Source organism: Hyaena hyaena, unplaced genomic scaffold (assembly GCF_003009895.1).
Source record: "Hyaena hyaena isolate Hyena2069 unplaced genomic scaffold, ASM300989v1 scaffold_1629, whole genome shotgun sequence".
Classification (NCBI taxonomy): Eukaryota; Metazoa; Chordata; class Mammalia; order Carnivora; family Hyaenidae; genus Hyaena; species Hyaena hyaena.
Window position 1 is genome coordinate 121,186 of NW_024082261.1, and position 12,495 is coordinate 133,680.

At 44.5% G+C, this 12,495-nt stretch overlaps 1 long non-coding RNA gene across 1 annotated transcript in view; it reads left to right on the forward strand.

The window, feature by feature from the left end:
* The window catches only part of LOC120226214, a 56,315-nt gene extending 47,354 nt beyond the window's left edge, over positions 1-8,961 (forward strand). The window contains exon 4 of the long non-coding RNA XR_005526965.1: positions 7,785-8,961. This is a non-coding gene — a long non-coding RNA (uncharacterized LOC120226214). The remainder of the gene's footprint in view (positions 1-7,784) is intronic.
* The last annotated feature ends 3,534 nt before the right edge of the window (positions 8,962-12,495 follow it).

The window sequence follows — 12,495 nt, forward strand, 5'->3', positions numbered from 1 at the left end:
TTCTGCTCTTTGATGTTCAGACCCCTCTATTTTGGGTCAAAGAGCACCATCTTGGTTTAGAGGTTTATATTTTTATAACATTACATGAATGGCCGTCTTTTTTTTAAAATTCCAGCCTCAGTGAGACTGGAGACAGACTGTACAACCAGGGGAGCTAAGCAAGGTAGGATTAAGCACCCTCCCAGAATTAGGATAATTTTTATGAGAGTTTTGAACCCCTCAAAAGTTGAAAAACATCTTCCAAATAACTTCCCGGGGTTTTAACCATTCCAGCTCTGGATGGGGACATGGGCAGTTGTTTTCATTTGATTTGTGATCTCATCTATGACTTTTTAAAAAATTATTATCTATCTGTTGGCAGCAGTTGCTTAAGTTAAAGTTTTTACAAACTCCTCCCTCAGGAGCCAGCAGGTAATCTAAGGCGAAGCGATTTTGATAGATAGCATTGTGCATTTTGGCTTGCTGCTTGCTTAGTAAGGTAAGAGTCCTGGCGGTTTTATTGGTTATAATTTTTATAACTGCTTGCAGCCTGGTTATGCGGTTTAGCATGTAAATGGGAGTGCGGTGGCCCTAGGACCCATCCTCTGCCCAGGTGACGGGGCCATAATATTGGATTATATGCTTGGGAGGCCACTCATCATCTTTTTCATTGCCAATTTGTAAGCACACCGCTTTTTTTGAGTCTCCTTGTCCCCATACACTTGGAATCCCAGATATTTCCCTCTGGCAAGCGGGAGCAGGAAGAAAGATGGACAGATACTTCCTAGCACACATGACCGTGACCAGCCTGGGTGGAGCACTGGATAGGCTGTGCTTCCACATATCCAGTACAGCCCACCTGGGGCCTGCCATTCGATGGCTGCGTCGACATTCTCCCAGGCCTCTTAGAGATGAGGGAGGTTAGACAATGGGTGGGGATCTGGCTCAAGGCGATCTGGGGCCCCCCACCATTTGGCTTTCCGGGTGGTTGAGTTATAAAAATCTTTGGCCTAGGCATGTTAAGTTTTTAACAGAGATGACGATGAACTTTTTCCCCACTGGGCAAGACCATTCTTCCCAATAATTGAGCTTTGAAGGAGCCAAACCCCAGGAGTAGGACTGGGGTATTTTGTTTTACTATAAAGTTTGTGGGGATCTAATTTTCTAGTCTCTTATGGCCATTGTTTCCCCATGTTGGTACCAGCGAAGCATTCTGGCCACAAAGGGAAGGTGCGTGTGAGAAGCCCCTCACCACAGTCCCAGCCGGCCGGGGCGGCCTCGGCCAATCCTACAGCAAAGAGTAGAGCCAGAATCACAATAAAGGCGAGAAACAAGGGGTGACAGTGCATCACAATAAGGACACAGATGTAGAAAACAAAGAGAGTCCATTTGTTCCACCGGCCCAGCGAGTCCTCAAACTCCTTCCAGGCATAGATGAGTCCACTTCCGGGGTGACTCCGGCAGGGCCCGTGGTCTCACAGAGCCTCTGCAGTCGCAGATCGCACCTTCCGTGTGGGCAGCTCGCCCGGCGTGGACGGACCAGGAATGCGCTCCCGGTTCCCAGACGCCGGCTTCACTCTGCTGTGGTGAATCCGGGGACCCACCTCAGCCACCTTTACTGCAGTAGGGGGGGACAAAATGACAGTGAACAGGCCCCTCCAGAGGAGTTGGAGGGGTCGGACATTCCACTCCTTCACCCATACAGCGTCTCCTGATTTAAAGGAGTGAGCGCTGTGGTCAGACTCACAGACAATCGCTCCCTAACCCAGTGGTGTAAGGCGGTTAGGGTAGAGCCAAGGGCCCGCATCTGTTGTCTTAGGGTTAGACTGTCTATCTCATTTAAATCCCCCTTATGCCCTTGATAATGGGAGGGCGCCCATTAAGGATCTCATAAGGGGAGAGCCCTATCTACTTCCTTAGCCTCCTACCTGCAGCTGCAGTCTGCCTCCTTAGAGGTCCCTTATCTCTCCTTGCCTAATGTTATCCCTCTTCCTATTTATTTCTCCCCTGGAACAGGGCCTGTAACTGCTCTTTGGGAGCAGGGACGATGACCGTTCTGGCTTCTTCATGCTGATAAGGGATGGTGCAGGGGTACAGCAGGCAGAGTCTACCCCAGGGTCGGGCCAGTGGCCCACAGTGTGGTTCTGCCAGAAGGTTGGCAGGCATGAGGCGGCATAGACATTAGCAGACACACAGAGAAAAATACGAAATAAAGATTATACCGACCAACAGGATGGTATCTTAAGATAATGTTCCCAGGTTCCAAACTTGTCAAACAACCTAGGAGAGACCCTGACATTGAATCAGCATACATCAGGGAATCTCTCATAACCCAGGTGACAGAGGAGCAGGAGCAGTAAGTAATCGGTGGTGGCTTTCTTTCCAAGAGTTTGGCCCCAACTTAATTAAAAAAAATTTTAAAGCCTCTAATGGTTGTGAGTTTTGCTGAGTATAAGCAGGCAGTCTCATTTATTTTGAGGTGTAAAACTTTCCCAAGAGTCAGGAGTTCTACAAGAGAAAGAGTCAAGACAGCCATTTACCATTATTAATTTGCAATTTTTTAGGTAAGCCAAACCTGGGTATCATTTTATAAAGCAGTACTTTTATTACTTTTTGTACCTTTTTTGTCTTGGAGGAGACTTTTACCCAATTAGTAAAAGTATCAATCCATACCCACAGATGTTGGGATTCCTTTGACCTTGGCATCTGAGACCTATTGGTTAGTCTTTCCTGGACAGCCTCCAGTTCCTTGATTGTCTGGAAGAGTAAGTTTGTGGTTGAAAGGATTATTTCTAAGACATACCTCACAGGCTGATACCTCTTTCAGAACTGTCCTTGACAAGGTTTTTTTCTTATACAAAAATTTTTAAATGTTTTATTTATTTCTAAGAGAGAGACAGTGTGAACAGGAGAGGGTCAGAGAGAGGGAGACACAGAATCTGAAACAGGCTCCATGCTCTGAGCTAGCTGTCAGCACAGAGCCCAGTGTGGGCCTCGAACCCATGAACCGTGAGATCATGACCTGAGCCGAAGTCAGACGCTTAACCGACTGAGCCACCCAGGCGCCCCAACAAGTTTTTTTCTAGTAAACATCCTTTGGGCCACTTGAGAAGTTTTGTCCCTCCCTAAATGAAAGGACTCATGTTGTGTTTTAATGATCGTTTAAGCTCTGTGAGCTTGGTAATAGTAATTGCCTTGCTCTGTTCGTAACCATTTCAAGGGCTAGAGACAGTGTCTAGGAACCAGACCCCAGTTTATTTTGGGGGGGGGAGAGTCGGTAGGATTGAGTCTCCTTTAATAATTGATATGGCAGCAAACTATTTTCCTGAGCCTTGGTATCGACAGCCTACAATATCCAGTAATTTTCCAAAACTCATACAACTGTTTATTTGTTCAGGAGGTAGTAGCACTATAGTCTCTACTGTAGTTATAATGTGCCTTCCTAGCCAGGGAGTAAGGCTCTCTGGTATTATCAAAAAAGAATGAGAAAAAATTAGTTTTTTCCATATGTGTCCCAGGGGCTGAGAGAAAAATTCAATTGGAAGTTTTCCCGAGAGGCCTCTGACTGTCAGGCTACGTTTGCATAGTTGGCCTGGAGCGGAGAGGAGGACAGAAAAGGGAGCTCTGGTGTTAAGAGGGAAATCAGCCAGTTTTCCTTCTTTTTTTTTTTTTTTAAATGTTTTATTTATTTCTAGGAGAGAGAGAGAGACAGCATGAGTAGGGGAGGGTCAGAGAGAGAGGGTGTCACAGACTGAAACAGGCTCCAGGCTCTGAGCTGGCAGTCAGCACAGAGCCCGACGCGGGGCTCGAACCCACGAACCGCGAGATCATGACCCAAGCGAAAGTCGGACGCTTAACCGACTAAGCCACCCAGGCGCCCCCAGCCAGTTTTCCTTCTATATTTACAGTTACCTGAGGCTCGAGGTTTCTGATAGACAGTCGGTTTAGGGGAGCCACCATGCAGAGCTCCCAGGCCCTGGCTAGTCCCTTCCAGAGACATGGGTTATCTAAGCCCTCACACATAGAGGTCCGAGGGCATTCAGATCTCCAGTGATTCACCACATAAGCGGCATGGCTTATGGGGTTTTCATTTTAGTGGTCCCTTCTGAGGACGTTCTCATTTTAGTGCTCTGAACGGCCATATACATGGCACTTGGTGCCAGGACCTCGGGAAGTCTGGTCTGACATAGTACATAAAGCCACAACTAAGGCCTCAGATTTTTTTTAAGCCTCCTTTTCTGCTGTTTTTTTTTTTTTTTTTTTTAATATTCTTATTCTCCTCTTGATCTTGGCTGTAATATACCTAATTGACAGTTCGTAAGAGCTCCTCTAGGGCCCCTTCCGAACCAACAGCCAGTTTTTGCAGTTTTCTCTGAATATCTGGGCCCAATCTAGTGATAAATTTGTATTTTAGAACCATCTCAGCCTCAGGGGTGTTAGGGAATAATAATCGTATATTTAAATGAGAGCCTTCCTTAAACTTTCCTGGAAGGCCACCAGGGTTTTACTTTGGGTCTGTAAGATAGTGGCTGATTTAGTGTAATTTAAAGGCTTAACCTTAGACCTCCTGACCATATATAAAATTTTTTTAAAGATTCTTTTTACAAACTTTTTACAACTTTGCTTTTAGATTTTTATCTAAGCCTTTTTTTTTTTTTTTTAACAATCCAGTCTCATTTAGGACAAAGTTACTCCTTTTTTTTTTAACCTGTAACAAAAAAAGTATTTCCATTTCTTATATGTTTTAATATATCTACTCTTTTACATGTAGAGTTGTGTTTTTTTAAGTTTTATTAATCTTAACTACATTTAATAGAATTTTAACTCTTAGAAACCTTAGTCTCCAGTGAAAACTAAGTAGTAACCAATTGTGAACTGTTACATTTAGAATTTCTTAGGTACAAACTTATGAATCAATTAAGCACAAAGCATGTTTTTCAACACATCCACATATTCTTGTTTTTTTCAAAAGCACAGTTAATTATTGCATTAGCCTCTTAGCTTGTTAGATATCCAGTGAATTTAATCCTGATTTATTATGCAAGCAAAAACTTTTAACATTTTAGGTTACCAAAGACTTTGAAAGCTATCTTAACAATTACCCATGAAAACTATGAGACAAAGCTAACCAAGTCATCTTTTTGCTAACACGTTGGAACATGAGCTTATTTGACCTTCAGCAAATCTAGGTAGAAAAAATGTTTTTTTTTTTTAATGTTGATAAACATTGTCTATCTCAAACTCAACAAACTTAAATTAGCTTAAATACTGAATACATTTTATTGGGTCCACTTAAGACAGTTTGTTCCCCATGGTTAGTTTTTACCTGGAACATTGGTGGGGAAATCTGAAGTCTGTGGTCTTCCTCCAGGACCCCAAGGGTAGGAGGAGCTGATGGTGCCCTAGGCCTTGAGGAGCCAGTTATGCAGGCCGCTGCCCCCCGCCCCCCAGGTGGTACAGAAACAGTAGGAGGAAGGGAAGGCAGAAGAGTGAGGTGCCAGCAGAAGGCAAAGAAAGACAATTCCCAGTTTTCAGTCTTGTCAGCTCAGACAGAGGAGCAGACTCCAGGTTTCCTTTGCGTTGTTTTATTCTCCACCAGTGGAAATAGGCAGTCCATGTCAGTCTGAGAAGTCAGGGAATTTCCCCAAAACAAAGGGAGTTTCGGCATCTGCTTGGGAATATTCTTTAAATTCCCTGTTCTGAGGTAGCGCAGCCAGAGACAGGTGGCTCTAATTATCATAGTCACTGACCTAGGAAATGAACGAGAGACAAGTCCCCACACACAGTCACACAGCGACTCCAACCTGCCGCCCAGGGCCTTAGAGTTGCAGCTTCGTTCCTTGTCCCTTGTGGAACTACTAGGACAACTCTGGGGGTGGGGGGCGATCAGGCTCCCCTCTGCCCCTTAGATCAGGTCTGCAGAAATGAACCCGGGCTCTTACCAGTCTGACGGGCAGCGCTCCCTGAGCTGTATCCTGGGCCTCACGGGTTCCATTGGCGCACATGGGGTTCTCACTCCGGCACGCTGGGAGGGCTTGTCTCATGCAGATCAAGGGGTCTGCTGGCACCAGGCGAGGTTACTTCTCCCAGCACTCTGAGGTTCGTATCCCTGTGGCAAAGGAGGTGGAAATACACCGTCTCTGAATCCCAGACGAGCCCCCAAGTAATGTAGCAGGATTCTCGCACAGAGTTGTGACACTGAGGCTTTTCTTCCCAGGAAGCAACTTTATTCAGGCCGGCACTGCTCAGTTGGGTTCATACCCGAAGAACTGAGCCCTAAACACCACATGGCGTAGTTTTTATATATTTTTTACTTCTTTGTCTCCCATATATGGTAACACACAAACATGCAGTCTGATTAAGTAGTCCCATGTTACAAGGTCGTGAGGGATGTTGTCACCTATGTATATAGCCAGGTTGCCTTGAGGTTTTTTTTCTTTCCTTAGGCAGGGGACCCTACCACAACACCAAAATCACATTCAACAAGGCCGATATAAACAAGGGGGACTACATCAAACTAAAAAGCTTCTGCACAGCGAGGGGAACCATCAACAGAATGAAAAGGAGAAAATATTTGCAAACCGTGTATCTTGATAAGAGGTTAATGTCTAAAATATATAAGGAACTTACATAATGCAAGCGAGCAAACAAGTAACTGGTTAAAAATTGGGCAGGGGTGCCTGGGTGGCTCAGTTGGCGTCCAACTCTTGATTTCCGCTCAGGTCATGATTTCACAGTTTGTGAGTTCAAGCCCCATGTTGGGCTCTGTGCTGACAGGGCAGAACCTGCTTGGGATTCTCTGTCCCTTCCCTGCTTGTGTGTGTGCTCTCTCAAAAAAAAAAAAAAAAAAAGCAGAGGACCTGGAACGACAGTTTTACAGAGAAGACATGCATATGGCTAATAGGTGCATGAATGGGTTCTCGGCATTGCTCATCATGAGGGAAATGCAAAATCAAAACCACAATGAGATACTACCTTCTAGGGGAGCAAAATTTGCCACCCCAAAATGTGCCTCTTTGGCATGAGGAGTAATTTAGGTTATTTTTAAGACACAGAAGACTCACGAGATTTTTCTTTTTGCCTCTTTTTTTAATCGCCTAAAAGACTTTAGATAGAGGACTTCTTCCAGGAAAAGAGCCACCATCCCTGTCATTACAGTGTAATGCAAAGTAGGTGTGGCTGGCAGGGAGCAACCTAGCAAAGCCTGTTTGTTAAAATTTCTTTCTGCCTCCTGTTGTTTCTTTATGGCTCCACAAATATTTGTTTCCCAAACATTTATGCGTTTTCATCTTCCCATGAATGGCTTTCCTTCCCTTAGAAGTTATTTAGATAGAACTATATAGATACATATATTCTCTCTATATATATATAGTGAGAAAGATGTATGATGTGAGATATATATACACATATATAATGTGAGATGTATAACGTGAGATATATATATATATATATACACATATATAACGCAAGAGAGATGTGTAACATGAGATATATATATCTGCTGTCATCTGTGACAACATGGATAAAACTGGAGGATATTATGCCAAGTGAAATAAGCCAGACAGAGAAAGACAAATACTATAGGATCTCATTCATATGTAGAATCTAAAAAATTTAAGTCGAACTGACAGAAACAGAGTTGAATGGTGATTGCCAGGGCTGGGGGGTGTGGAGGAAATCAGGGAATGTTGGTCAAAAGATAAAGAAGTTCTGGGGATGTAAGGTTTGGTGTTGTGACTACAGTTAATAATACTGTATTATATACTTGACATTTGCTGAGAGTGTATTTTTTTCTTTTTTCCTAGTTTCAGATATTTAAGGATTCCGTGCATTTAGAGGGGACATATTTCCTGGATAAGTGGAAAATTGTGCAGCTGTCTTCTGGAAAACCTTCACTTTAATTAGCTTTATAGTGAAACCTTTCATTTCGAAGTCTGGACCTTCTTTCTTCAGCTTGCCGTAATCGACGTTCACGGAGTGGAACCTGTATTGATTATTGGGACCCTGTGTGTTCCGGGTTTCTGGATTGAATAAATATCAGGTGCAAGGCCTACAGGAGCCCCAGTACCTCTAGCTCCACTAAATACATAGGGGGGATCAGGCTTGGCTGCTTCTTGGAACATTGTCAAAGATCTGGCAGAACGTGGTGGCAGCGGACACCTCGGATCTAGAAGGAGAGAAGAACGAATCTGCAAGGCACAGGTGCCGAGAGAATAGATCTTAAGCCCTCTTGCTACACACGGAAAAGGTAACTGTGTGAAGTGACAGATGCATAAAAATTAACTTAATTGCGATCATTTTAGTGTCTGCATATATCAAATCGTGTCGCACACTTTGAGTGTATACAGTTTTATCTGTCCGTTATAATTAAAGCTGGGAAAAATTAAAAATACAGTGTCAGACCCATCGATTGATGGTTCTGTTGAGTTGAACTATATCCTTACTGATTTTCTGTCTACTGGATCTGTCAGTTACTAATAGAGGGAGTATTGAAATCCTTCACGTTAATAGCGGATTATCTGTTTCTCTTCTGCATTTTTATCCGTTTTTGCCTCTTGCATTTTGACGCTTTGTTGTAAAGTGCGTATATTTCAGAGATTATTGTGTCTTCTTGGAGAATTGACCCCCTTGTTATGTAATACCCTCTTTTACCCCTGGTAAGTTTCCTTATTCTAATGCCTTTTTTGGTCTGAAATTCACAGAGCTACTCCAGCTTTCTTTTGATTTGTGCCAGTCCAGTACTTCTTTCCCCACTCTTTTATTGTAATCTATGTGTTTTTGTGTTTAAATTGGGTTTCTTATAGACATCACATAGCCGGGTATCGTTTTTCATCTGCCCTTGCAGTCTCTTCTTGCAGTGGGCGTGTGTAGACCGCTCCCCTTTTAAGTGATCGCTGACATAGTTGGATTTACATCCACCATGTTCGTAAAAGTGTTGTACCTGCTGCACTTATTCTTTGTGTTCTTTTTAATCTTCCTGTTTCTGCCTTCTCTCTTAATTGAGCATTTTTTATTATTCCACTTTCTCTTCTCTCTCAGCGTATCAGTTATATTTCTCTTTAACTTTTTGGTGGTTTCCCTAGACCTGGACTGCGCAACATAAATTCACAACCAATCCAGGTCCACCCTCAGATACCATTGCAGTGTGAGCGTACCAGACTTCCCAGCTTCTCACTCCCATCCTGTCCTAACACTGCTACAGTTTATCTCACTGACCTACCTGCTGTTAGCACCCAGTACGTTGTGGCCGGTATTCCTTTCAACAGTCGCCCGTTAGATTAAATAAGAATAAGAAAAATAAAAATATGCGACTTTAATCTCCACTTATTCTGTGACACCTTTCCTTTCGCTGCGTAGATCCAGGTTTCTGACCAACACCGTGTCCCTTGTCTCTGAAGAGTAGCTTTTAACACTTACTGGCAACAACAGTTCTCTCTGTTCCGTTAGCCTGAGTGTCACGGACTGAATTGGGTTCCCCTCCAAAGTTGATATGTTGAAGCCATAACTCCCGACATGACTGTAATTGGAGACGGGGCCTTTAGAGAGGTGATGCATGTCCACCATGGTGATAAGGGTGGGGCCTGGCTGCAGTTTGACTGGTGTCCTTGTAAGAAAAGGAAGAGACACCAGGGACGGGCCCGTGCATGCACGGAGGTAAGGCCACGCGAGAAGACAGCCAGCTCCAAGCCAAGCGGAGAGGCCTCCAAAAGGCAGCACTGAAAGCGCCTTGATCTTTGACTTTCAGTCTCCGGAACCGAGAGAAATTAATTTTGTTGTTGTTTGAGTCCCCCGTTTGTGGTGTTTTGTTTTGGCGGCCCTAGCAAACTACTGCACCAACAGTCTTTATTTTCCCTTACTTCTGAAGGATGGTTTTTCCGGATATAGACTCCTTGGTTGGTGGGTTTTTGTTTTCAACCCTTTAAATATTTCACGTTACCCTCCTTGCTTGCATGATTTTTGAAGTAAGTCCGACGTAATTCTTACCTTTGTTTCTCCCTAAGTAAGGTGTTTTTCTTCTCTGACTTTTTAAGAGATTTTCCCTTGGCTTTATGCAATTTGAACATGATCTGCGTAGTGTGAGTGCGTGTGCGCCTGTGTGTGTGTGTGTGTGTGCGCGCATGCGTGTGTGTGTATGTGTATCGGCATCTATTCTGCTTGGTGTTCTCTGAGATTCCTAGGTTTGTGGTGTGGTTTCTGTCATGGATTTTAGAAAAATCCCAGCCATTATTATGTCAAATAGTTGCCTTTTCTCTTTCTTCTGCTTTTGACAGTGTCTTCACACATCTGCTATACTTTTGGTGATCGATCACCTCACAGTTAGTAGATATTCTGTCCCAATTTTTATTATTTTTTCTCTCTACAACCCAGTTTGGGAAGTTTCTATCGACAGATCTTCAAGTGCTCGGATTCTGTCCCCAGCCCTTTTCCAATCGCCTGACTCGTCCATCGGATGATGTAGACTTTATTTCTGTTACAGTGTTTTCTGTTCTGGTATTTCCTTTCTATTCTTTCTTGGGGTTTCTGTCTGTTATCAGTACACTATCTGTCCGTTCTTGCGTGTTGTCCAGTTTTTCCATAAAGCCCTTAGCATATGAATCATACTTCTTTTTAATTTCCTGTCTGAGGACTTCACACTCCTGCCATATCTGAACCTGGTTCTGATGCCTGCTGTGTCTCTTCAGATCGTTTCTTCTCTCTTCTCGTGTCATGTAACGTTTGTCGTTGTTGAAAGCCAGTCCAGAATTATCAGGTGTCAGGAAGTACACCGGCCTTCCATATGACGTTTATTTTTATCTGGCTAGGAGGTCTGCTGTATTTACTCTTTTCCTGCATATGTAGTGTCAGAGGATTCAGTTTCCACGAGTGTCTTTGGTTTTTGTCCCCCAATATCTTTCCTTTCCCTAGAAAACCCTTCTTCAGGAGAGTCTGAGCCTTGACTCTCCCTGAGCAGTAACCCACCATCACTAGGCAGGAGCCCTGTTAAAGTTCGCTCAGGTCAGGACTGAGGAGAAGCAGCCTGTAATCCAGGGATTAGTCTCAGGTGTTCGGTGTACCTGTCCCCACCCAACCCCCCAACCCCCCGGGCTGGGACCTTCTCCGGTGTTTCTCAGCTTTCTTCCCCACCTTATGAGAAGAAGGAAGGCCACAGGGAGCCTGAAGTTTGGGAAATCTCCCTTGCCCCAAGTCCAGGAAGGCTTCTCCCTTGCTGGGTAGGCCTTTCTTGTGGAAAGCGCTTTTGGCTTCCTTCAAAATGGTTACCTCTCGTCTCTCCCTGGCCCACCAGGAGGCAGTTTTTGCTCTGAGCATTACCAAGGAGACCTGGTGAGGATTCTAGGGGTAAACACGGTGATTGTGGAGGGAGGGGCTGCCTTAGATGGGCCCCCCCGGGAGTTTCTAACTCTCAAGCCAGTCCGTGCTCGGCACCCCCTACCCTCCCAGCTCAGGGAAGCTGCCATGTAAGTTCCTGCCTCAGGTTTGTTGAGTTCACGGTAACCCATGGGCTCTAGAATCCCTGATTCCTCCAGGTTTGGGGTACAGTTCATCCCAGGAGCTCAGTTCTCTGACGTATCCCGAAAGAGTCATTGGTTTTTGTGTTTCCTTGTTGGGAAGATGGGAGTGATGACTTGCGAGCCCTTTACGTGTTAGAATAGAAGCCTTCCTTTGGATTCTAGGCATTGTTTCCTTTTAGCTCTTGGGACATATCTGATAAAAGTCTTTCTCTAGTAATTCCAATGCCTATGCTTCCTTGGGGACAGTTCTGATTGCTCCCGCCCCCATACATGGGCCGTACTTTCTAGATTCTTCATGTGCCTCGTAAAATTTTATTGAAAAAACCGGAAAGTTTGAATATCATAACGTGGCAACTCTGGAAGTTAGATTCCCCTCCTGGCAGTCTCCATTGTTGCTGCGTGTTGTAGTTGCCGTTCATTTAGGACTTCTCTGAATAAACTCAGCAAAGTCTATTGCTTTCCATAGATGGCCAATGAAGTCTTCGCTTAGTTAGTGGTCAGCTAATGGTGGACAGAGATTTCCTTCAATGCCTGGAACACATCAGTGTCCCAGTCATTTCCGAGAGGCTCAGTGTGTGTGTGGCTTTCGTCATTCAGTCAGGCAGTTTACACGTCTGTATTAACCTTCACTAGCCTCAAGGTCAGCCAGAGTCGGGAAGTTGGGGCTCCCTCACCCTTTCTTGAGCATGTACTTGGCCTTCTAGATTGACAGGGATATGTCCCAACTTTTCAAAGCTCCTGTGGACTGTGGTGGCCCAGCCGATTCTGTTAAGCATTTTGGTTAATCTGGTAAATCTCCCTAAGGGCTACCTTTTGCCTTAGGCATCCCCCACCCCAAACACTTTCCAGTGAGTGTTTTTGGCCAATGCCCTCAAGAAGAGATTTTTTTTAGCACTAGAGGAGCTCCTGGTCAGTTCAAATAAGGACGAGTCTTCGGAGGAAGGTCTTCCGGTGATCCATTAGGTTAAATAATGAATACTTGGCGGGGGGGGGGGGGATGAGGCTT